Source organism: Pinus tabuliformis, chromosome 2_1 (assembly GCF_031772625.1).
Source record: "Pinus tabuliformis cultivar Carrire ecotype Pingquan chromosome 2_1, CPIR1, whole genome shotgun sequence".
Taxonomy (NCBI): domain Eukaryota; kingdom Viridiplantae; phylum Streptophyta; class Pinopsida; order Pinales; family Pinaceae; genus Pinus; species Pinus tabuliformis.
The window spans coordinates 26,589,728-26,617,506 of record NC_142299.1 but is presented as its reverse complement, the minus strand read 5'-3'; positions in this window follow the sequence as shown (position 1 = coordinate 26,617,506).

Here is a 27,779-nt window from a genome sequence, read left to right as displayed (position 1 = left end):
TTTGTTGCTCTTCTAAAGATAATATTTTTTCCAAAAAGTATTTAAGACTATCATGATCTGTTTTTACCTTGAAGTGTCTTCCCATTAAGTAAGTAATGAGGCTCATCAATAGGTAAACTATATGGGTAACAATGCCACTCTTGAGCTTATTAAATTGAATTTTCTCATATTTATTTACATATTTTGTTATATTTTTCTTAGTTAGAAGAGTAAAGGTGAGTTACTATGTCATGTGGCCTAATGTGTGTTAAATGTAGGAATTGGAGCAGTTTTGGGTTGACTTAAGTGCAGGAATTCAGAGTAGGCAAGCAAGAGAGATTTTAGGAGTTGGTCTCCCTCCTTAACTCCTCAAATCATTCAAAGATTCCTCCACTCTATCTCATCAGCTCGATGTCATTGACAACCAAGCAAACCGAGTTCATTGGCAGCCAAGCCAGTGACAGTCAAGGAAGAGTTATTCTCAAGTTAGGGAGCCAAGTATCCCTATTTTCTAGGGAGCTGTTGGTAGCTCCAGTTTTGTATAAATAAGAGAGCCAAGGGACTCATTAGGATTCAATTTTTTTTGTAGCCAAGAGGCCATTTTGAGCTAAATTTTTTTGACTGTTATTGTTATGATGTACTTGACACTTTTATGATAATGAGAAATTCTGTTTTGATCTAGCACTGAGTTGAATGAGAGGGCTGAAACTCTTGGGTTAGGGCCCAATGCTAGTAGCAGGAGTTCCTTTTTTGTAGCTGTATTCTTAGCTTAGAATGATAGTTAGCTGCTGAATTTTATTTATGTCTTTTTGTTAGCTTAGAAAGTTACTTAAATTGTTGCTAAACCTTGTTTCCATTAGGTTAAGGAGGTAGATTAGTGTTGCAGTTAAGTGAAGGAAATTATACCAGAAAATCTTGTGACAGTGGCCCCCATCTCATTTCCCTCATGGGATTATGATTAGAGGACCCCACTCTCACAACCCAAAAAATAGAGTTTGTCTTTTGTTTATTGCATATGTTGAGTTTCATTCTTAGCTAGATAACTGCTTAAGATTTCTTGGAAGCATATGCATTTGTTATATTGTTTTCTTAAGGTTTTTGTAGCTTGAAAGGTAATCCATTAGATAGATCTAGTCCTTAATAATAGATAGATCAACTTTCTCAAATTCAACTCATCTTTTCCATGTGGACATGTAGTGATTTATAAATGAAAAGAGAAACAAGTTTTATTGCAGGGATTATTGATCTGCAGGAAGGGACTACTCCAACCAACTTCACGTAGGTCTTCTCCACCTTTTGTCGAGAAATACCAACCCATAGTCTAAACCTCTATTTTCCAGCCACCGTGAGCAAGCTGCCTTGGGAAAATTTGACCTCCTTGGGGTGTTGGGCTTGGCCTTGGGCGTTTTTCACCTTCCTAGACCTTCTACAATTGTCATGCACCCCTCCAACACCTCATCTCACTATTCTTACCCTCCAAAACCTCTCAGCTAACTTCTTGTAGCAGTTAGGACATCATGTCGCAGATCAGGACATCTTGTAGTAGTTTCCTGTAGCAACGTGTTTTGATCCTATTTTGACCTTAAATGATAAGATATCTTAGTATAGGAGTAGGTTAGCTCCTCAACTTAGACTCCATAACCAAAAGTGCCACCTAGAACAACTTTCCCATTCCTTCCCTCCTGCAAGATCAGATAGCATTAACTTTTATATTTCTGAAGTTAACAATTAAGACTTTTTCTACAAATGTGAATGAGATAGTTAATGCATTCATGTTTGAATTATGAGATGATAGAGTAACTTTCTATTTTCAAGCAGTCCTCATAGCTAGATAATCAGTTGCAAGATTAGCATAGTTCATTTCTGCAAGTAATTTGTGTCATTTCATAGCTAGATGATTTATGCCATTTCATAGCATTTACCATGTGGCAACTTTCATTTCCTAAATAGACAATGTTATGAAACCAGCTCACAAAAAGATAGAAAATATAGTTGAACGCCTTAGAATTCAGCCTCTTCAAGGGGGCAACCTCCTTTACATTACACAAATGAATGATTCTTCGATGATACAAATGAAAATACCTCCTTTCTATATATAGGATTCTAAGGGGTCATAATGTAATCAGAGACGACATAACAATAATAATGTAAGGGCACAATAATAACAATAATGGGCTTCTATGGGGCACAATAGTAACAATATGGGGACTACATGGGTACAACAATATAATAAGGGGGTTGTACTAATAACAATAAGGGGTTACACTAGTAGTATAGGGGCCTAACATGCCCCTCTCCTTAAAAAATTGTTGTCCTCAACGCTTGAGTAGTTCTTGATGCTTATGTATAAAATTCTTGTCCTCCCATGTGGAATCTTCAGCGGGTAAGTTCTTCCACTTGATGAGATACTCTGAAATTGATCGATTCTGTAGCTGTCGAGTTCTTGTTTCTGTGACTGCTCCAGGTTCCAATATGATTTTTCCTTCCTTGTCAAGTTCTGGCAATATTGTTGGAACTGGGATATTTGGAAACTTTTGAATGAGTTCCCTCCCTGCTTCGCCATTCTTCCATTCATACCTTCCTTTGTTTATCAAATTTGGTTGGATAATTGTACCAACCTCTACCATTTCTGCAACCATATGTTCAATTTCACTCCTTTGGGCATATGGATATCTATAAGGCTTTATGTTTGGAGGAACACATCCTGGAATAAAATGAATAACATGATCATGATCACGAATATGTGGGAGACCTTTGGGAGTCTCAAATACCTTGGAATGATTGTCCAAGACTTTTTGGAGATTTGGAGAAATACATTATTTTGATGTGCGAACAGTTAGTGAATATAATTGTGCAATTAAGCCTCGTTGTTATTTCTTTATAAGCTTTGTCATTCCGTTAGAGTTTATTATCTTTCCTGGTTTCCCTGTGATTCCCTTTAATTCAACTTCCTTTCCTTCCGAAGAAAATTTCATAAAAAGTTCTTGAAAATTAAAATCTATTGTACCCAAGGATTGTAGCCATTGGACTCCCAGTACAACATTAGTACCACCCATTGGAATGGAAAACATTGTGCTATTCAATACATATTCTCCAATGGATAGCTGGATATTATGGCACTTTCCAGAGCAATTTATGGTTCCTGCACTTACAACAGTCACTTGACACTCTGGTGTTGGATCTAGGAAGCAATTTAAGTCCTTAGCTATCTTACAATTAATAAAATTATGGGTACTACCCAAATCAATCAACACTATTACCTTTTTCTTCTTGATATGTCCTTCTGTCTTTACTGTTTGAGGAGTGGTAATTTTGACGAATGCATTACAAGATATGGTTGGATTCATTTCTTCTTTCTCTGGGGTTGGTTCCTGGGGAGTATCCTTTTCTTTTGATGTTTCTTGATACTTTTCTTCCTGATATTTCACTGTTTGAACCTTCTTCTTCTTGATATTTCCTTCTATCTTGAGAGTTTGGGGAGTGGTAATTTCTTCCAATGCTTTACAAGATATGGTCAGATTCATTTCTTAATGCTTGATGTGATCTTTCACTTCTTCAACATTTTTCTTCTTGATATGTCCTTCTGTCTTAAAAGTTTGAGGAGTGGTAATTCTGGCCAATGGTTTACAAGATATGGTCGGATTCATTTCTTCTTTCTCTGGGGTTTGGTCCTGGAACATATCCTCTTTTTTTGATGTTTCTTGATCCTTTTCTTCCTCCTCTTCATACTCTATGTAAAATAATTTCTTCTCAGCACACTTATGACCTTTAGTGCATTTTCTATCACAATTGTAACAAAGCCCTTTTTTTCTTTTCTCTTCCAATTGTTGTGGTGTAACCCTTGTAGGTTGTGGAAGGCTAGGAGAAACAACACTTCCATTATTATAGTTGTGAGGGGTAAACTTACTTGTTGCCATAATTTTACTTTCCACTATGTAACAAAGCCCTTTTACTCTTTCCAATTGTTGTGGTGTTGCTTTAAAGAAGGTGTTTCTATTTGTATCCTCATAATGTGCTATCATTTCCTCCGTGAAAATTAACCACGTAACAAGTTGTTTACGAGAACAAAGCCCTTTATACCATAAAAATTGGTCTAGTTATAAATATGAAGATGCAATACATACCTTTTGTAACAATGGTACACCATGTAGATCAAAATATTGCTCCATCTGAAGTATCCAATTTACCGGATCCTTGCCATCAAACTTCCTCATCTCGCTTTTTCTTGATTTTAGGAGCTTGATCTTGAAACGACTGTAACTTTGTACTTTCGGATCTTTAAGTTTTGAAATTGCGAACTACAGTAGCCCTCTGTGTCGTCTTTCCAATGCCACGAGTCTGATCAAATTTAGATTCTCCAGGGCAGAGTTATGCACAATCTCCTAAGATGACCTGATTATAGACCTTTCCAGAAGAGCGAACTTGTATGAAGTGCCACGTGTCACTATTTTGACCTTAGTATCTGAAAAATATACATAAGAAACTACAATATATCCTCTTTCTGTAACTTCTTATGAAATTTCAATCTGATGCTCGAAACAAAGTTATGACGATTTTCCCAAGGTCACTTGTTTGGAATGTAATTCAGGAGTCTGCAAAAATGCCAACTTCCTCAGATAATATCTCCACAAATAGTACGAAAAGATCTGAAATTCGGATCCGAGGTTCAGTGCGATTTCGTCTCAATGGGTTTTTTGTTTTTCTTTTGAAACATCGTAGAAAAAAAGTTATAGCGAAAATTCCACAATGACCTATTTGGAGTAGCGAAACCCTAGAATCCAAAGCTTTGATACCAAATGTTATGAAACCAGCTCACAAAAAGATAGAAAAGATAGTTGAACGCCTTAGAATTCAACCTCTTCAAGGGGGAAACCTCCTTTAAATTACACTAATGAATGATTCTTCGATGAAGGAGTCTAAGGGGTCATAATGTAATCAGAGTCGACATAACAATAATAATGTAAGGGCACAATAATAACAATAGTGGGCTTCTATGGGGCACAATAGTAACAATATGGGGACTACATGGGTACAACAATATAATAAGGGGGTTGTACTAATAACAATAAGGGGTTACACTAGTAGCATAGGGGCCTAACAGACAAGCATTTGCTTTCCCTGCATTAGAACTAGCTTTACATTCATTGTTAGTAGTAAGAATCCCTTTAGTTCAATAGAGGACTAGTCTGGAACCCTAATGGTCAAGTGCCCTAGTTGAGAAGTGACATGAGTAGAATGATGCATCTGTTATGTTTATAACACTGTCACCTCCAAGTTTGTACGAAACCTCTAGTTGACAAAGTAAAGTTGGTATCCATAGGAGTTGCAACATTCTTGCTGCAATACTGAGGCTCATCACTTTTTGGTGCCTTTGCTGGGGAGGTGTCTAAGTAGATGTAATTTCTTCTTTTCTTTCTAATTTTCATTTAGTAGGTAGATATTATTCTGCTTTCCTTTCTGTTTTACAATTAATTTTGAAAAACACATAAAAAGAAAAAAAATCTTTCATGCCTCGTAGGAGTAGAGACAATTTAGGGAAATTCTTTCCAAATACCCCCACACCATCAAACAATCAACCTTCCCTCTTCTTCAGTGACTGTCAACTTCCCTCTTTGACTGCAGGGGAATTAGAGGACCCATTAGGTGAACAACTAGAGATATTTGAAGAGCCTATTGGGGAAGAAGAAGAAGAAACCATTCCACACACTTACACCATGGATGAAAACAGAAATGAGACTGAAAACATAAATGAGGGTGCTTTTCCCATTAGAAAGACTAATGGAGATGCTAGGATGAAAAACATAAGCCCATCTTCCCTTATTCACTTCCATGGATTAACCTCAGAGGACCTTGATACCTTTTTGTTTGAGTTTTCTATCATCTGTAGAACTTATGATTATGCATTTGACGACTAGAAGTTGAAGTTGTCCCCATCCAACCTTAAGGATGTGGCCTTGTGTTGGTTCATGGGTTTACCTAGGGACAAGATCACTACCTGGGCTCAAATGCAACAAGCCTTCAACAAAAATTATAGGGACTATTGTAGGTCCAGTGACACCAAAGAGGAAATATTTAGAATGAACTTGGGACATGATGAATCCTTGGAAGATTATGAGGAAACATTCCAACTCAGTTACAAAAGGGCCAGATGCACCCGTGATCCCAAATCACTCAAGTTAGTATTTCTTAGAGGAATCAAGGAGGACATTCTAGAAACCCTAAACATGTTGTCTGGAGGGGACATTTATTAGCTATCTTATGATAATATCAAGACAATTTTCAAAAACAATTCTAGGGTTGCTAGGATGAAGGGTAGGGCTAGTCAAGCTTTAGTCAATTCCTCTTCCTCCAACAAATCTATCAAGAGTGAAATTGGAAACATGTTGGAAGAATTTAAAAGTGAAATGTTGCACACCCTTACTCTACAAATGGACACCATGTAAATCAAGAGGAAGCAGAGATATCCTTAACTATATTTTTCCCTAGATGCACTAGAAGACACCCCATAAATGAATGTCCATTAAATATTATAGAGGTATGCTCAGTCTGTGAGGAAATCCATTCCATAGATAAGTTCCCTTCTTTGCTTAGATTTAAGGCTATATACTGAGGGGCTGAAGGTGGGGCTGAATAACTCTGTTATATCAATCAAATGAGGCCTCAAGGACCTCAAAAATACTTGCAGAGCATTTAAGGGGCATCCTATTCCTATTACAATCCCAATCAGAATGCATCCCTTCCCCCTCGGTGTTCTCCTGCTATGGTCCACACCTTCTCCTTGGTATTATTCACCTTAATACCCTTCCCAACCTTCCAATCAGTCATTTCAGCCATATGCTCCCCCACATCCTCAGTGGAATAACCCATCACAAGATTGGATGCCTCCATTCAATCAACCTCCAACCTTACTGCCTCCACCTCCATCTCAACCACAACTCCTTCATGGTGCTCCATCGAAGCAATCTCAGATGTCTGCTAAGCCAAACCTGAACCCAAACAACAAACATGCACAACAGGTCTATATTGGAGAGACATTCTACCCTACTTATGCTGTGGAAATTCAAGAAATCAACCTCAAGTATGGAAGAGTGCTTCCAGATAACAAACCTCCATATCCACCTAAAGATTTTGAAGAGCAAAAGGAAGAGAGTGTTCCTAAATCCAATCCACCTCCTTTTCCTGAAAGATTGATCCATCATAGTTAGCACACCCTAGAAGAGACTAAACTTTTGGGAGAATAGAAAAACTTGTGTGTTAAAATCCCACTCCTCCAAGCCATCAAGGATTTCCCCATATACAACAAGCTAATCAAGGAGAAAATATTCAAACATACTGGGAGGAGAAAGAAAGACACCCCTATCACTAATGTCATTGGAAAATTGTCTGACTTAATGTTGGGGAGAGTGATTTTCAAAAAGTATCTAGACCCTGGAAGTCCTATGGTAGATGTGCACATTGATGGCATCATTGTCCCCCACACCTTGATTGATCTTGGGGCTGCCATAAATGTGATGACTAAGGAGACCATGCTCAAACTAAATCTCCAAGGATCCTTAAGAAATACCACAACAATATTGCAACTTGCAGACAAATCCACAGTAGCTCCCGAGGGAGTTGTTGAGGATGTGATGGTCTCTATTGATTCCTGGGAGTACCCTGTTAACTTCTTAGTTCTCCAGCCCAAGACCAAATTCAATGGTTATCCTCTCATCCTTGGAAGGCCATGGCTATCCATTGCTGATGCTTACATAAGTTCCAGAGCTGGGAACATGACCATTAAGAATGGGCATTTGTCCAAACAATTGGTCTTGTACCCTCCTGCTCAACCATCCGTGGAGCATGAATTATCCTTATGGTTGGAAGAGGAGGAGGAAGATGAAGTATACCATACCAAATCCTACCCAATATGTACCCTATATATTATTATAGGAAGGGGGAAATTTGATGAAGATGACCTCATTGATCAAATCCTCTAGAACCAACCCCCCAACACCATGCCTCTTGAGGAGAAGGTGAAGAAATATGAAGATAACCCTTGGACCGATTTGTGCCTGGTTGACTCAAGTCCTACTCATGTCAAAATGGTAGAATTTGGTCCACATAAAAAATTGAAAATCAATCCCTCTCTCTCAGCGCATCAGGAAGATAAGTTGTGTAACATACTGCGAGATCACTTGGATGCTTTTGCCTAGAGATATAAGGAAATGAAGGGAGTGCATCCTTCGTTATGTACTCACCACATCTACATTAAAGAAGGATGGAAATCAGTGCACCAACCTTAGAGGAGAATGAACGCAGCCCTCAAAGACATAGTCAAAGAAGAATTACTGAAGTTGTTGGATGCAAGGTTCATTTACCCCATCTTAGATAGTGAGTGGGTGTCTCCTCTAGTTTTTGTCCCAAAGAAGAATGGGAAGTGGAGTATCTATGTGGATTACAGAGAGATAAACAAAGCCACTAAGAAAGACCATTTTCCTCTACCTTTCATTGATAAAGTCTTGGATGGTCTTGCAGGGAAGAAGTTCTTCTCTCTCCTGGATGGATTCAGTGGTTATAACCAGATCTAGATCAGCCTAGAGGACCAAGATAAAACCACCTTCACTTGTCCTTGGGGTACCTTTTCTTATAAGGTACTTATTTTTGGATTATGTAATGGCCTTGCCACTTTTCAAAGGGCAGTTCTGAGCATCTTTGTTGAGCTAGTCCATGACTCTGTAGAAATCTATATGGATGATTTCACTCCCTATGGGTGTGACTTCCTGGAGGCTCTCTCTAACTTGGGGAAAGTATTAAATAAGTTCATTGAAATGAACCTATCACTTAGTCCTGAGAAGTGTGAATTCTTGATGAATGTAGGGATTGTTTTGGGTCACTCAATATCCCATGAAGGACTACAAGTGGACCCAAATAAAATTTCCATCATAAAAAGGTTCCTACTCCTCAAAATCAGAGGGATGTTAGGAGTTTCTTGGGCTTAGATGGATATTATAGGAGATTTATGAAAGACTTCAGCAAAGTAGCCTCACAATTGTTTGGATTTTTGGCCAAGGACTCTAAATTTTGCTGGTCAAAAAGTTGCCAAGAGGCCTTAGAAACCTTGAAGGACAAGTTGACTACTGCACCCATACTCAGAGGCCCAAATTGGGCTCTTCCTTTACACATCCATGCCGATGCATCTAAAAAAGCTATAGGAGTAGCTCTAGGCTAGATAGATGACAAATTTCCTCATGCCATTTAATTCATTAGCAAAAATTTGTCTAAGGTTGAATTGAACTACACAGTGACTGAAAGGAACTCCTAGATGTTGTCCATTCCTTGAACAAATTCAGACACTAAATCACTGGTTATAAAAACTTTGTGCATACTAATGATGCTGCTATCAAATACTTAATGAACAAGCTTGATGTGAATGCTAGAATTATTAGATGGTTTCTTTTATTACATCAGTTTGATTTAAATATCATTGATAAGCCACATAGAGAACATGTAGTTACATATTTTTTGTCTAGACTTGCTTTGCTTGTAGGTGAGGAAGGAATGGTTGATGATCAATTTCCAGATGAACATTTATTTTCTATTTTAGTTCTCTCTCCATGGTTTTTTGACATAGCCAACTACCTAGTTGCTGCAAAGTTCCCTCCAAAACAGTCATTCAGGGAGAAGAGCAGAATTTTAAGGAAGAGCGAACCATTCACTTGGATGGGGGGAAATCTCTTCAAGCTGGGCCCAGATCAAATTTTGAGGAGGTGTGTCAGGGAGGAGGAAGTATTTGACATCCTTCTAGCTTGTCATGATGGGCCTTGTGGAGGTCACTTTGCAGCCAAGAGGACAACTTTCAAGGTACTACAAGCTGGCTACTACTGGCCCACTCTCCACCAAGATGCAAGAAGATACATCAATCAATGTGATCAGTGCCAGAGGATGGGAAAACCTACTCCCAAGGATGAAATTCCCTTGCAACCTCAGGTGACTCTAGAGCCATTTGACAAGTGGGGCATGGATTTCATTAGGCCCATTGATCCACCATTAGGGAAGAAAAGTACATAATTGTATGCATTGATTATTTGACAAAGTGGGTTGAGACCAAGGTTGTCAAGGTAGAAACAGAGGAGAAAGTGGCTAAGTTCTTAAGGGAGAATGTATTCTACAAGTTTGGGTACCCTAGAGAACTAGTCACCGATCAGGGAGCTCAATTCACATCACATCTGATCGAAAATTTATTGAGGCGACATGGGATAAAACATAGGAAGTCAACTGCCTATCATCCTTAGGCCAATGGACAAGTAGAGGTCATGAATAGAGCATTGGAAGGCATCCTCACCAAGGTTGTGAGAAACAATAGAAAAAATTGGGCTGATACACTAGTGGAGGCCACTTGGGCCTATAATACAACCTAGAAGACAACCACTAGTTTTACCCTTTATGACTTGGTCTATGGAAATAAGGCTCTACTCTCCATTGAGTTTGAGTAAAACACCTTGAGAATAGCAACACAATTCAATTTTGGATGTTACAAAGGCACAACAAGAGAGGATGCTCCAGCTGAATGATCTAGATGAATTCAGGATGCAAGCCCTCCTACACATTGAAGTTATCCAATTACAAAGGAAGGTTTGACATGACAATAACATCGAGGACAAGGTTTTTCAAGAAGGGGATTGAGCTCTACTATATGACTCTTCAAAGTAAAATTGATGACAAGGTGGTTAGGCCCATACCTGATAGAGAAGTGCCATGACAATGGGGCTGTCCCAATCAGGACCATTGATGAGGAAGGTATTCCCTTGCTTGTCAATGGACACAAATTTAAAGCTTACAAAAGACCTCTATCTAGGGAGGAGTTCATCAGCACCATTACTAAGGAAGTAAATATGATTGGAAGTTTCTTAGCTTCCAAGTCACACAATTCTTGAAAACGGTTTTATTTGTGAAAAATAGAAAAAAAAAACAAAAAAAGCAATAAGAGGCCTAGATGAAAACCTCTAATGAGGCATATGAGGCCAACTCTTGGGTTGAAAAGCTCCTTGAGGCAGCCCAGGAGTGAAAAATAAAAATAAAAAGATCCTTGGGTGAAAACCTCCCTTAAGGCGCCCAAGGCAGGTAAGTAGGGTGAAAACCTGATGCAAGAAAGCTGCAACTTTGAAACGATCCTCGGGCCCGTGGTTTAATCCATTACGCAATCTAAGGGCCTCAAACTTAAAGATCAACACATAACATTCAATCCTGCACAATACGTATCTACATTAAACCTAAAAAATAATTCATTAATAAAATATTTACATAAGAATTATTCTCATTCCTCACTCTCACACTCCTACCTTCTCATGCCTCATGGGCTCCTCTTAATTTATACAAATGGATTAGAACACAAGTAGGTTCTAGATCCCTTAACAAACCCCAACAATATCTTTATTGATCCCTAAAATCTCTCATCCAAATCCTAAAAATCCTCTAATTCCACTTTTAACTCAACTAATCCTCTATTCTAGGATCCCCTAATCCCTAAGATCTCTATGATATATCTACAAGTCTATCATCACTCATATTCTATCATAATTGAGAATATTGACAATTAAAACCTCACACACATATTTTTCACTCAATTTATTAAAAATATACAAATAAATTAAAACATCAAACCCCCTAGTAAACCAAAATACAATGATTTTATGAAGAAGGATGCTCCTGCATCAAGACCTCTCTTGAGGAAGCCTATGTGTCTTTCAAAAAAAAGGAGAAAAGAAGGAAAAAAAACAAAAAGAGTACCATGGAAGGGAACTAAAAACTATCCACTAATAAATTATGTGATTTTGCAAGTTTTGAAAGAAGTGAAAGATGCAAAGCTACAGGGACAACATGCCAAGTTTCATTCCATTTATCTCTCCACAAATCCATCTCATCCATGCCAACCATGTCCCTACCACTCATATCCATTTTCAAGCATCATTTTTTTTTTTTTTGCATTTTCTGGCTTGTTACAGGATGTCCTGTAGCTACTACAGGAAGATCTTGTAGCACTATAGGAAGATCCTGTAACACTATAGGATGTCCTAAAATGCTACAGAAAAGGGGACCCTGTAAGAAAATAATCATGCTTTCCTATTCTAGGTTGATCACGAACCTCACACTTCATCAAACCACTCACCCATCATCCATGCATCACTAGTCCAAATCACCATACCCATACCTATCTATGTCTCATTCAAGAAAAAACAAAGGAAAATGTCCCAAATATAATGAATAAACCATAGGACATTCCCTCCCTTTCCTCAACCACTCACTTCTCCATCATAGCTCTTCCATCATCCTCCAACCCCTGCACCACTACCCAACATCCCTCTAAGAAAAAAAATCATTATAAAAGGAAGAAAAGAGGCAACTATAGGATCTATTGTAGCAGCTTGTTCCCTTTTTGCAACTAGCTTGAGACTTCATTTTTCTTCCCAAAAAGAGAAAGGAGGAGTACCATGATCTATGAAAACCTTGTTTCTCCTAGCCAGGATCCACAACAACAACAACAACAAAGAGATACCAAGCACCTCCACACATGAACAACCAAGCAGTAAGCTATACAAGCAAGAAGAAATACATAGGAAGAGAGCAAAGGAGTGCTTCCCTGAGTAGAAAAATAGAAGGCAAATATTCCAACATGCATCGATCAACAAAAGGTAGGCATAGGTATGGAAACTTACCCAACTTTTCCATAAGTACGATATAATGGAAAACATATAAATGTCGAAGAAAGGTCTTTTTATAAGCTAGAGTTGGCCAGTTAACGTGGCCACCCTCAGCTCACGATAAAAAAGTGAACTTCTAGTCAATATGCTATGTCAGAGTGTCACATCAATGGGAATAAGTTAAAAAGGCAACCGAATCAGTTAAGGGGGAGTGAGTGATAATTACGAGGAGAAAGTGAATGATCACCAATGGTTGTCCAATGGTCCCAATTAGGAAATCTCGTACCACTGCCAGCCAACACAAGACTTTGAGCCTCGACCATAAATAGCATAAAACCCAAACTTTCATGCACTTTTTTGTTCATTTCGAGATCAAAGAGATAGGGACAAGCTTAGGAAGCCATCGGAAAGTCGAACCCTGCTTTGGCCATCCTACAAGAGACAACTATAGGAAACAAGAAGCTACAGGAAGCACTGGAATTCCACAGGAAGTCTGTAAGGGGGTGCCATGGGTCAACTTGGTCATCAATTGGCATAATCCCAATCATTATAGTGAGAAGTAAGTGGCCCATCTCTTCTTTGTGCATACTTTGCTAATTGATAAACTATGCAATCTTTTAGTAATTGCAGTCAACTTGGGAATTAGATAGAGTTTGGGGCTATATAAGAAAACAATTGTGGCTAAGGAATTATATAAATTACAGTAATCCACTAAAAAGGTCAAGATTTCAACCACCCTGAAATCCATACTGAAGCTATCCTACAAAACCTCCTGTACTTAGCTAAAAAATAGAAGAAAATGGGAGTAGGATTCAATAGAAGAGAACCCACAGATACATCAAGAATTCACCTTCATCCCCCTGTGGTATATATGTTTAGGAGGCATCACTGGTTAGGCTTCTTTGAGTTTCTCAAGGGATACAATGATGATATAACCTATGAGTTTTCCAATGGCACTTTCCAGAACAATTTATAGTTCCTCCATTTTCAGCCATCACTTGACACTCTGGTGCTGGATATAGGAAGAAATTCAATTCCTTGGCTATCTTACAATGAATAAAATTATGGGTACTACCCAAATCAATCAACACTATTACCTTTTTAATCTTGAGATATCCTTTTATATTGAGAGTTTGAGGACTGGTAATTCCTGCCAATGCATTACAAGATATGGCCAGTTTCATTTCTTATTTCTCTGGGGTTGGTTCCTGATGTATATCCTCCTCTTTTGATGTTTCTTGTTCCTTTTCTTCCTCCTCTTCACAATCTATGTAGAATAATATATTCTCAGCACACTTATGACCTTTAGTGTATTTTCTATCACAACTGTAACAAATCCCTTTTTCTCTTTTTCCTCAAACTATTGTGGCTTCAACCTTGTAGGTTGTGGAAGGCTAGGAGCAACAACACTTGTATCTTTGTAGCTGTGAGTGGTAGACTTCCTTGTTGCCATAATTTTGATTTTAACTTTTCTCGCCACCCTAAATGCATTCTCCAATGAATCAGGTTCTCAAAGGCGAATCTCATGTTGGATGTTATCCTTTAAAGTCTCTATGAATACATCAATCCTATGCTCCTCTGGAATATCAATTACCTTTATTATTCAATTTTTGGAATTCCTTAATGTGCTCTTTGAACTCTTTTGTTTTGGATTTATCAATTGGCTAAAGAAGGCGTTTCTCTTTGTATCCTCATAATGTGCTATCATTTCCTTCTTAAAAATTGACCAAGTTACAAGTGGTTGATGAGAACAAAGCCATTGATACCATAGAAACTAATTGGGTCTTAAACATAAATATGCAATGCGTACCTTTCGTGTGTGTTGCACATTATGGAGATAAAAATATTGCTCCATCTGTGGTATCCATGTTATCATATCATTTCCATAAAAATTCTTCATATTGATCTTTGGAATATGGTGGGTCTTCAATCCAAAGTTATAGTCTTTGAAATCATGATTAAAATTCATTTTGTTCTCATAATGAGTTTCATCAAATACCTTTTCGCCATTAGGAAACATTTCTTGTAGCAACTTTGTCAAACCTTCCTTCAAACATTCCATCTTAGCATCCATTCATGCTTTTAATCCATCCTTCAAACCTTCCTTCAAACATTCCATCTTAGCATCCATGCATGCTTTTAATCCATCCTTCAAACCTTCCTTCAAACATTCCATCTTAGCATCCATGCATGCTTTTAATCCATCCTTCAAACCTTCCATGTCTTCTTAGTAAACCATCCTTCAAAAATCCCATTTCCATTTTTAAGCCATCCATGTGCCTTTTTAGTTCATCTTTGGTTTCTCTTTGTGACAGCGAAATTTGTTGCGCTTGGTCTCATAATTTTGATATATCATGTTGCAATTCTTCCTCTTCATGAGTCATAGTAGAACTTTATGAGGGCTTAATGGGTGTATAATTATTTTTTTTGAGAAGAATTTTAGAACCAAATATTGATATCTATGCTTCAATATTCCCTTTGAATAACTTCAAATTGATTTTTCAAACAAAAGTTATGCAAAATTAAAATAAAATACACAACTTTTTCTTTATTTTTAGGAGCTTGATATTGAATTTTTTGTATCTTTGTAATTTTCGATCTCCAAGTTTTGAAATTACTTCTTGTAGTATCCCTCTGAGTCTTCTTTCCAACCCCACAAGTCATACCAAGAATGGATTCTTCGAGAAAGAGTTATTCCCAATCTCCCATGATGACTTGATTATAAACTAGTTCAATAGAAAGAACTTGTACACAGTTCCACATGTCCCTGTTTAGATATTTGGCCCTGAAAATGATACCCAAAGAACTAAATTCCTTTCAATTTCAGTTACTTTTTACGAAATTTAAATCCGATGCTCGGAGAGAAACTTATGAAATTTTACCTAGGTCATCTATTTGAGATGGAATTCTAGAGCCTACAAAACCCTAACTTCATCAAGTCATATCTCTGAAAATATATCGAAACAAGATCTAAAATTCGTACAAAAGGTTCTCCAATATTTCATCTCCACGTGGTTGCAATTTCATCTTCTGAATCTTCGTAGAAAAAAAGTTATAGCGAGCATTCCAAGATGGCCTGTTTGAAGAAGCGAAACCCTATAATCTAAAGCTCTGATACCAAATGTTATGCAACGAGCTCAAAAAATAGTAGAAAATATCGTTCAATGACTTAAAAATTATCCTCTTCGAGGGGGAAACCTCCTTTACATTACATAAATGAACAATTATTGGATGATTCAAATGATAATACCTCCTTGGTATATTTAGGAGTCTAAGGGGTCACAATATAATCAAAGCCTACATAACAATAATGTAATGGCACAACAATAATAATGTAATGGCACAACAATACAAATAGTGGGCTTCTATGGGGCACAACAATAACAACATAGGGGATACATGGGCACAACAATAACAATAGGGGGCTGCACTAAGAATAACAATAAGGGGAATACACTAGTATTATAGGGACCTAACAAAAATTCACTTAGGGATGATCTATCATACTTCTCATCAAAGATGGTTTCTCCCATGGCTGCTAAATCATCTCTCACTTGAGTGATCTTGGTGAAGTATGAGGAAACACTGTCAGTTTTGGTCAACATGTTTTCCTTAGTTTCATCATGTTTTCCTTAGTTTTCCCACAACACCATTTTTCAGTTCGCATTAATGCTTTGGAAAAGCTTGATGAAGGCTACCCACATCTCAAAGGCATAAGTGTTCCCTAAAACGTGGGGAATGAGGTGGGATTTGGTAGAATCTAGAAGGAGTCTATTGGCCTTAACATTCCTCTTGTTAAAATCAACCAATAATATTGGATCAATGGGAGGTACCACTACATTCTCAAAAATCTCCCAAAACTCAAAACTCCTAAAGCACCAATACAAAAATCTCCTTCCATGGGCTAAAATTTCAGCCCCATTTAGTCTGTATCTAACTCTGAAACCTGTAGCTACTAGCTTGACCTGAATAACCCAACATAAAAACTTAGATATCTCCAAGGGTGAACACCTTCTCCCTCTCAACCACAAATCCCTATTTACTTTGATGTTATGATTTTTGTTTAATCACTTTTCTCAACAGATCTGCCCACTTGGCTCTGATATCATGTAGAATATTTTATTCTAGTCCAACCAAGTTTCAAGTTTTATGAAATCACATCAAGTTTAATTCCCAACCCATAGGTTTTATGCCACTATCATATGTTGGAATATTCAACAATATAGTTGGGGGGGGGGGGGGGGGGGGGGGTGGGGGTGGGGGCGGTGTGTGAATCAGAATTGGGCACTTTTTAACAGTATTAATTATATCATGTAAACATTAAAAAATTAACAAAACCATTCAACATTGTATAACATCATTGATAATTCACAATATTTTTAGGTTGAAACCCTTCTTGGAGAAAATCCACCGAATGGCTTTTAATATATGTCTTAAATATTACATGAACAAGAAGTTACAACTTCCAATACTCTCCAGTAATGATTGGAATGAGGCTCAAACCCCTTGGTTTTATTAGCTCTAATTGAAAGGATGCACAAAAACCTTTCTTTTACTAGCTCCAACTATAAGGATGATCCAACGCCCTACTAACATCAATTTTCTTCTCTAGCACCACCCTACCACCCTGAAGTGTTCTCAGGATCCAACCTGAAGGAGACTTTAATCTCTGCCTTACACCACCCTGCAATCCTTATGATAAAAGACAATTGAAAAATATTTGCTATTGTTTCTGTCACTGGATAAACTTGCAGTCATCATTGTCTATGTCATACAATCACTACTATAATCCTTGTCCAATGACTATTGTCAAGACTTATCAACACTAACCCTGAAGCAATATATATTAGACCCTAGCAACAACATCACACGCTTAAGAGGAAAATATAGCAATAAAAGGCTCAGGACAATTTAACAATAAACAATGCAAAATAATACAATTAGGGATGGTACGTATCCTAACACCCTACCAAAATATTGATACAAAATGTGTACAAAATAGAGTAGCATTCCACCCTTCATCATTGAGTGGCACCTGCTCTTTCGCTATCGCATCAATCCTCCCTTTTTGGTTTCACACGGAATTGACCAACACTTTAACACAACATCAAAATTTAGGTTACCATTCGTTTAAACCTATCAAAACACTCAATTGAGCCCTCTATCGTACATTAGGTCACTCTTGGGTGACTCTACTCATATATCAAGTCATAGCCCAGGCTACCACCTGACTAATATACCCTTCGACTTTACTAAAATATGGCTTTCCAAGGCACACCACAGACTTGTGTTTTATTTTACTGTAGCACTCAATTCACAACACAATGCATATCCATTTCAATAGTGAATCAAGTTCCATTGAAGCTCCATTCCATTTAATTAGTTCACATATCACACCAGTTCAAACATCATTCACAACCCACCAGAGCTAAAACCATTCGAGCTAAATTACAGATGAGAGAGTTGGATACACCCTCATTGCACAATTGAAACAAAAATTATATCCATGTAATCATTTAGAGTAGAGATAGAGTAACAATGACTTCCAGATATGTGATTACACCGTCACGTGGGCCAAAACATTCGATCGATCACCATACACTTTCAATCAAGTATCAAGTAGACAAGATTTATAACTTTTCATACCATAAACATCTTGATCATAGAATATATGATTTGATTACCCTATAGCTTTAGCCATAGACCAAATAAATGAGAGTTCTACCTTTGCATATCAATTTATTTTTTATTTTATTTTATTTTTATTTTATTTTATTTTTTATTTTTATTTTTTTAAATAGAAGATACAATTCAATCACTCAAATATATAGCAATTCAAATCATCAACAATCTTACAGACCATCAGAATGAATTAAGAGATAAGATTGGAACAAGATAGAAACCATATCAAGCGACTTCTGTAGCGAAAATCATCAGCAAGTCGAGTCCCAATTGTGGTATGTTAGTCAATGAGCAATAATTATCATCACATAGCAATAATTTTCGGTCCATGGTTTTGGATGCGATGGTTTTCGGTCCATGGTATTGGATGCTTCGGCATGTATAAATATGTATTGTAACATTGAAAGGAATATAATGAAAAATCAAGCTGGTAGTCTAGGTTTTGGGATCCAGTGGAAAATCTCTGTGTATATGTGTTTTATGTGTTATGCTCTTACATTCTTTATTTTCTATGTTTTAGAATTCATATGTAGGTAATTTCTGTACGGGGTTCAAACCTACATTTGGTATCAGAGCTGTTTTGGCTTCAAGGGGACGCCTTTGTTGCCGAGGGGTCTCTCTTGGGCCTGTGGTAGACCTTGTTTAGTGGAGATCTGCGAGATCTATTCTAGTGGTAAAAGAAGATGGCGAGCAGTGGAAAGATAGAGATTGATAAATTTAATGGTCAGAGTTTTGAGTTATGGAAACTCAAGATGGAGGATCTGTTGGTGGATAAAGATCAGTGGATCGTGGTAGATCCAGGTACTAAACCAACGGGAGTGTCTGATGAAGAATGGAAGAAGTTGGATTAGAAGGCAAAGAGCACAATAAAATTGTGTGTCTCAGATTTAGTTTTGCTGAATGTATCAGGGGAAGCTACGACGAAGGCTTTGTGGGACAAGTTAGGGACTTTGTACCAATATAAGTCTCTAATGAATAAACTATTCCTACGGAAAAAGCTGTATAACCCGAGGATGAAAGATGGAGATTCAGTGAAAGAGCATTTGAATGCGTTTAATATTGTGGTAAGTCAGTTATCGTCTGTTGATATTAAAATTTCAGATGAAGATAAGTGCATCAGTTTGTTGTGTTCTCTACCAGATTCGTGGGATAGTCTGGTTATTGCAATAGGTAGCAATGCAACTCCCTTGCAGTTTGATTAAATAGTCTCATCCTTGCTGACGGAGGAGATGAGACAGAAAAATATGGAGAGCCAGAATGGTGATGCCTTCTCTACATTGTTATAGACATTTTTGTGCCTCGCGTCATGGAGCATGAAATGTCGATAATTACGGGGATCCTCAGTCCCTAAACATGTTGTTCTTACCCCTAAAAGAACGAGGTCATCAAACAACAGCACTTCCAATCAGTTCTCCACCTGAAAACACTTCAAAACAGGCTTATTTTGGATCATGTCAGCTACTTCACTGAGCTTCTGCGCTGGAATGCAACTGTCCCTCTTAGTACCTGCGCTGGAAGTCAAAAGTAATGAAGGCTACCTGCGCTGGGTGAGATTGGCCAAGTGGCACAGTCATCCTGCAAGGTGTCAACTGCCCAGGAAGCTTCCAAACTGACACTTGGTTCATAAGATTCGCCCTGTGATGAGTAAGAGGTACTTGATCACCATGTGTAAGCAAGGATCTCCAAGTGGACTCAAGAACTGAAGATTAACTGAAGAGGGAGAGGACACTAGTCAGCTCTATGCCAGCCTCAAGCTGACTCATCCTCTCTTCTTCTCTCCTATATATAGAGCTCTTCTATGAGGTCTAAGGAGGCTGGAATTTTGTGTAAAGCAAGGAGGTGCTGTTGGATTACAGTTAGAGCTATTGGGTGATTGTTTTACTAGAGGTGAAGAGGAGAGTTCTTGCTGCTGGGGAGGTGCTGCTGGATTGGAGCCATCATTGGTTGTAACCTTCTCAGAACCCTGTTACTTCTATCAATAAAGTTTTGCATGTTCTCCTATATACTTGTATTACATTGATGGATTGTATTTACTTGTATATTTGATTCACTCTAATCCATGCATCAGTTATGAGTACATGTATCTTGTAGTTTCCTCTCTTGTTTTGTGCAGGATCCGTGTGTAGCTGGACCGGCAAAGAGAGCAAGGAGCTGGGAACAAGAGACAAAGAGAGAGGACAAAGATCGACTAAGCGAAAGACACCAGGTTGGTTAATCTTTTCATCCTTCTCTCTGTACTTTCATAAAGGAAAACATCAAAGCTTTACTTTCAGTTGTTGCTAAAGACTGTCACCTTTAGAGTAGGGATAGGGTCATCCGCATCGGATACTTTTCCCCACAACAAACTGGCGACTCTGCTGGGGAGCCTAGTATCTTGTTGGTGTTTGTAGTATCTTTGCTATTCATTTCCTGAACCAAAGAGTACCAAATCGAAAAGCTTTTGACTATATCAAAAGCGAAGTAGAGGGGCTGCTACTCTTGCTCTTTTTCTGAGCAGATTCATGATTTGAAGAGCTGATCTACAAAAGCCTCTTGTGCTCTTTGTGATAGCTTTTCATCCTCTTGATCATCCCTTGGCTTGTACTTGACCTATAGCTTTTTATTTCAGCAAAAACAGTGAATTTTTGAGCTTTTTATGACCCGGAAATCCTTGTAAACGCAACTCTCGTGTCTCAGTGCAGGCTGTCCACAGGCAGTCTGCATTCCAGCGCAGGTACTCCCTTCGGGAACTGCGCTGAGAGTCAATTTGACAGACCAGAGCCTGCGCTGATCCAGTTAGGCTATGTCTTCCTGAGGTTTTCCACTGTGTCTTAGCCCTGTTTTCACTGTTATCTTGCTGCTGATTGCTTGTCATTGTACTTGTTGTAAACCAACTTTCCTTGACATTATTCCGCCTCAGTTGTGTGATGGAACTGTGATTGTTCTTTCAGTATTTCTTGTTTCAGTTACAGTTTCCCATTGTGAAAAGCAAACCAGTATAGCTGTGGCCTCTTAGATCCTGAACTGTAAAAGTGTCTTTGTGATCTTAAGAGCTAGTTTTGTTGCTGTTCATGGCTATTTGAGTTTGTTTGTTTTTCATCTTATGGTTTGAATTCATATATTTTTAGTGTCGAAACAAGTGCTTGTAAGGCGTCTTTTCATTTTAGACAAAACTTGTTTGTTTACACTTCAAATTGAATTCGAAAATTATACGACAGTTTCCTTTTGTTTACATCAACATTAAAGGAAAAGAAAAGAAATACATGCATCTTGCATTTGCATTTTGATAAGTTTGCGTGATTGATCTAGGAGAAAGTGCATTAGTTTGTGCTTTGTGCTCTGTGTGGAAAGATAATGTTTTTCTCTCGCCTCAGTAGTTAGGATTTTCAAAGCTAAAAAGATTGTAAAGCTTGCTTATCATTTTAGCTGCATTTAGGAATTTGTACCAATACATCTCGTGGTGATCCTGAAAGACAAACTGCTAAACAAGATCAACTTAAAATATACTGAATGAATCTAAAAATGCTTTGTAACATAACGCTCACAATAGAGGTCTAGGTAGAGACGTGTTCCGGCGTCGTTAAACGTAGTGACTGTCGATCTCTACGAAGGTGGGTGATTCCTCCTGAGGGACGATAGCACTAATACGGACTTGTGCTCCCGCGTACCGTCGCGTATATTGGGAGACCCCTATAGGCATTTATCCTTTATCCTTAGGAAGCCGTGTCGGCCGCCCTACTGATCGCGATGCAGTGAACACAGCATTCACGAAGATCGACCACCCGTACCGTAAAACGTATTCTGTGGTTTCGCGAAAGGTTTGGCACACCCTCTGCCTAGATCTCTAGAGCAGTTTCTTTTGGCCCTTTTCAAACTCTATAACTGAAAAGGTCCAACCGAGCATTTGTCACTTCGGGCTCGTTAATACATCGAAGGCGACTAGAGTCATCTTTAGCTTTTTCTCGACTCTTAAAACATGAAAAAGCAAATTGTGTCTAAAAGCGTCTAATAAAATTCATTCAATACGGAAACAATTCCCCTTTTTTGTATTTTAGTTGATCAAGTAATCCGCAACCGTGGAGGAAAGTCAATTAAAACTCCGTCGTTCGAGGAGACTCGCGAGTCAACCGTCTTTGTCTCCGGAATCGAGAGTAGTACGGACAAAGCGAACTCGCTTGACTGGGTCAAAATCTCCCATTAAAGTTAGAACAACAGTTCCGACAACATCTGAGATTATGGTCACTCCTGATATTTCTGGAATCCCTGCCTCTATTGAAGAAGTTCAACAGCAACAGAGGGACAGTTGTACTGATCCTAGTCTGAAGACAAGTACTTGCATAACTGAACCAGTTCCATTTGAAACCGGTCCACAGAGTCTTGTTGTTCAAACGACTGTCGCTGTCGAAGCAACCCCTTCTTCGGCACCAGAAATCTTTTACGGACCTGACGGTCTTCCTCTTCCTCCTGGTCTGATCGCAATAGAGGAAATCGTAGAGGACCAGCAAGCAAATACTCCAACTCATTTTGGAGTAGGCACCACTCTTTTTCCTTCCGCGTCAGAAGTTTGTCCATCGCCACAGGAAGTTCCTGTAGAATCGTTAGGCAGTTTATTGGATAGACTTAAAATGTCTGAGCAACCGTCGACATCTAGGACTGTGCCAAATGACACAGCGACAGCAGAAGTTCCTGCTGTCAATCCAACGATGTTTGCCGGCATACCAGCTGTCCCGACTAGCTCTCATCAGCTAGAAGGAGTCCACCCAGGGACTATTACAACAACTTGGTCTGTTCCAGTTTGTTCTTCCGGTATAATACCCGGTAATTCTTATGTTGAAACTAGACAAATTGATCCCTTTGGAAATCAGTTTGGGCCATCCAGTCCTCAAAGGCAATCTATACCCTTGAGCTCCGGATTGTTACCGTATGGGGGGCAATATGCCCTTTCACTTCCCCTTTTGGGGGGATACCCATACGGCAGTTTTCAACAACATTCAGGTTTGACTGAAGTAATGACGAGTGGTTGGGTACCTATGTTACCCCAACAACCAAGAGTTGTATATTCCATGCAACAGTGTGTACCTATGTCTAGTATCCCGACGACGCCAGCAATTGTAACCGTGTCGCAAGTTCAATCGATGCCTGTTGTATGTCAACCCCAAGTTGTAATGCAACAGCCCATTGACCCTGCAACACAACCACAATCGCCAACTGCCGGGACGACACAGATACAAACGGGAACCATAACTCCACATCTTGGTCCGTCGGTTAGTGTCGCACAGCAAAACATGGCTTCACAACCATGGATGGTGCAATACCAACAACCTCAGTTTCAACAGGTGTACCAGGGATCTGAGCAACAGATCTTTGCGAATAGTGGGAAACCCTATATTCAGAACGGGTTAAATCAACCACTTTACAGTGGCCAAACCCACCAGCCGTATCAGACATATCAACATCAGTTGCATTATGCTGGTATGCAAAGGCCTACTGCTCAGGCGATTCCATCGTATCCTGGGTACGCCTCGCCAAACCTGAATCAGCAGTTGCCATTCGTGGCGACCCTAGAATTACCAGATTTAAATCGATTGACGAACGATCCAATCGCCTATGCCCATTGGTGGCCAGCGATTCCTCACAAACTTCCTTCGGACATTCCTAAATTCAATGGAAATCCTGGCGAAGACCCGTCGAATCATGTGATGACATTCCATCTGTGGTGTTCGTCGAATACCTTGAATGATGATTCGATAAGGCTTCGCCTTTTCCAGAGGACATTGACTGGTCCGGCGGCTAAATGGTATATTGAATTACCTAGAGCCTCTTTCAACAATTTTAGTTCCCTAGCCACGACTTTCTTAACACACTTTCAGTTACCTATAAGGTACGAAACTGGAACAGAGATCTTGACCAATTTCAAGCAGACAACAGCCACACATATATCAGATCATATACATGAGTGGCGTCGTCGTCGCAGAATGGTAAAGACCTACGTTCCAGATCAGCTATTAGCTGAGTGGTTTATAAAGTCGCTTCTTCCTGCTATAACAGAAGATGTGGCCAAGGGAGGGGTCGTAACAGAGGAGCAGGTTATTGCTCGTGCTCAATATTTGGACTTAGTATATACTCAGTCGGGCACGCTCTATGATAAGATACCTGACGCCCCCAGACCGGAATTTTCAATCCCTCCTCCTCCCGGATCAAATAGTGACTCTCATGCCGGTGATGGCGTGATTGGAACTGCAAACGCTAAGTCGACAAGGGATTCAAATAAGAAAGCTCGTAAGACTTCGAATCAAAAAGCAAATCAAGAGATTCTTGCTTCGGAGGTAAATGCTGTATCTACGGATAAAGGCAAAAACTCCAATCAACCAGGGAGCAAGAAGGAACAAAACAAAGGGAAGAAGAAGAAACAGGGTGGGTCATCCCCTCAAAAAACTTTTTCAAACCCTCCTGGGCAAAGGAAACAAATTTATCCATGTCAAATATGCGATGAAAATCATTCAACAAAGAACTGTCCGTTCAAAGCTGAGTTAAAGAGGTTCCTAAAGAGTTCCCAAACTTCAGCTGTGTTGACTGATCCGTTTCCCGCCCCAGGTCAGAATATGGTTGATAGTGGAAATGCTTCCCCGTCTCAAGTGTTTATGCTGTCGGTTTCTAAGCAAAGTGATGCTTTGATATCGACTAGGAATAAAGATTATGGGAATCCGCCGGTGTCGAACGACAAAGGGAAAGATCAACCCAGTAGTTCGACAACAACTTCGGCAGAAGTTGTACCCCCCCTCACGCATGAATTAACAATAAAGCCGCCTAAGGGAGTAGTCCACAAGTCGACATTCAACCCTCGCGCCAGAGCGGCGCAACACTATAATATAGTGGAGGATTTGGCCCAATCGCCATCTGCTATGTCGACTCTTGAGGTACTACAAAATTTCCCATCCCAAAGACAGGCATTGTTATCAACAATTGGTGGAGTGGATCCTAAAGATTCTAATCTTGTATCCTTTGATCACAAAGGATATGATCCTCAGTTACCAGCGCAATTAGCTTTCCTTATTCAAGTGAAAGCACTCAACAAAATTGTTCATAGAACGATTATTGATGAGGGAGCATCGACATGTATCATGTCGATGAGTTGCTGGAAAACTCTTGGATCTCCAACCTTGTCGCGATCTTCGACGACATTGAAAGCATTTGACGGTAGGTCGTACACTCCGTACGGTATCCTAAATAACTTTAAGGTTGAACTAGGAGGAAAAAAGGTGGAAATTGATGTTGAAGTCATTGATGGCAATCTTGACTATAACATCCTACTGGGAAGACCATGGATATATGCCATGGCAGCTGTAGTGTCGACATATTTTAGGAAGATCGCATTCCCATTTGAAGGAGGGATTACGATCGTCGACCAACAGAATTTCCTCCCTAATGGTTCACAAGTTACTGGAAGCATTCCCCTGATCCATGGGAGCGACCATTCGATAAAAGATATCGGAGTAGGCTTGCTAAAAGATCCCACAATGATGGGAACTTTCGCGTTGCCACCTCCTTTCCATATAGTGGATATCCCGTTTGTAGCAACATGCAACATGGTATCTTCATCGAAGGTCGCAGAAGACAAAGTCGTCATGGATCATCAAGTGGTATTGCCTCCTAGCCCCATTGAAATATTGTAGCAATCAATGTTTCAGGCGTGGGAGGCGAGCCCAAATGAACGCTCGTCAAGCGTTTGGGTAGATAGGTCCGAAGAATATGGTACCCCATTAGATCCATGGTCAAAAGTTCATGGGACTGACGAAGGAATCTTGCAATCAATGATGATTGAGGGGGCACCATGGAATGATCACCACCATCGTTCCCTTCTTCCAGAGTGTGAAGAAGAAACTCATCACGACCTATACCACCCTTCAGTGTTTGAATTCCTAACAAATATTGTAAATACGGTGGATTCAGAGCGAAACCTATCCAATATTGAAGAGACAATAGCCATAAACATCTCGACAAAATCTGATGTTGTTGAGAATATTCATGTCGGCAAAAGTTGTTCCCCTTCAGAACTGGAAATATATAGTGCTCTCTTTCGCGAATTTAAGGATGTCTTTGCATGGTCATATGATGAAATGCTAGGCATTGACTCGAGCATAGTTGAACATGAAATTAAAATGTATCCTGATGTCAAACCAGTAAGACAACGACTTCGGCAGGTACATCCCAAGAAGGCCGCTGCCATTAAGGCAGAAGTTGAAAAACTTCTCCATGCTGGATTCATCTACCCGGTTCCTCTAACCGATTGGGTATCGAATATTGTCCCTGTTATGAAAAAACAAGGGACGATAAGAGTGTGCGTCGACTATAGGGATGTAAACAAAGCTTGTCCAAAGGACAACTACCCTACACCCTTCATCGACCAGATAATTGATGAATGCGCCGGATGTGAAATCTTTTCCTTTATGGATGGATTTTCCGGGTATAATCAAATAAATATCCGCCCACAGGACCAGTCTAAGACTGCATTTATTTGTCCGTGGGGCACATTCGCTTATCGAAAATTACCCTTTGGTTTAAAGAACGCAGGGGCGACGTTTCAGAGGGCAATGAATTATGCCTTCCATGACATCAAGAACATCGTTCAACCTTACCTCGACGATCTTCCGGCTCATTCGCGGAAGCGGACTGATCATCCGCGGCATTTGAGAGCAATATTTCTACGTTGCCGACACTACAAGATAAGACTCAATCCGCACAAGTGTGTGTTTTGCGTCGGTTCTGGTCGTTTACTTGGCTTTGTAGTCTCTAAGGATGGGATTCGTCTCGACCCCTGTAAGGTTCAGGAAATCATTAATTTGCCTCCACCTTCAAATTTGCTCCAGATTCAGAAACTCCAAGGGAAAGCAAACTTTCTGAGGAGGTTCATTCCAAATTACGCAGAACTTGCCAAAGGTTATACTCGTCTTTTGAAAAAGGATGTACCTTTCGTCTGGGACCAGGTTGCGCAAGCTTCCTTTGACGCTCTGAAAGATTCTCTAGTAAGAGCATCATTAATGTACGCCCCGGACTATCAAAGAGATTTTAACCTGTATCTAGCTGCAGCAGATACGACCATTGCGATGGTCTTAGTGCAAGAAGTCGATGGAATTGAACATCCTATTTATTATTTAAGTAAAAACTTAAATGACACGGAAAGTAAATATTCCTATGTTGAAAAACTAGCGCTTGCTGCTGTTCAAGCGATTCAAAGGTTTCGACATTATGTCCTCTTTAGGAAAACTACCATTCTGTCAGATTGCAACCCCATGACGTATATACTGTCGCGACAGTTGCTGGGGGGCAAATATTCGAAATGGATAGCGATCCTTCAAGAGTTTGATCTGGATTTTGTAAAATCCAAATCGAAGAAAGCTCTAGTTTTCACGGAATTATTGTGCGATCTCCCATCGTCGTCCAACGATGAAACATCAGAAGAGT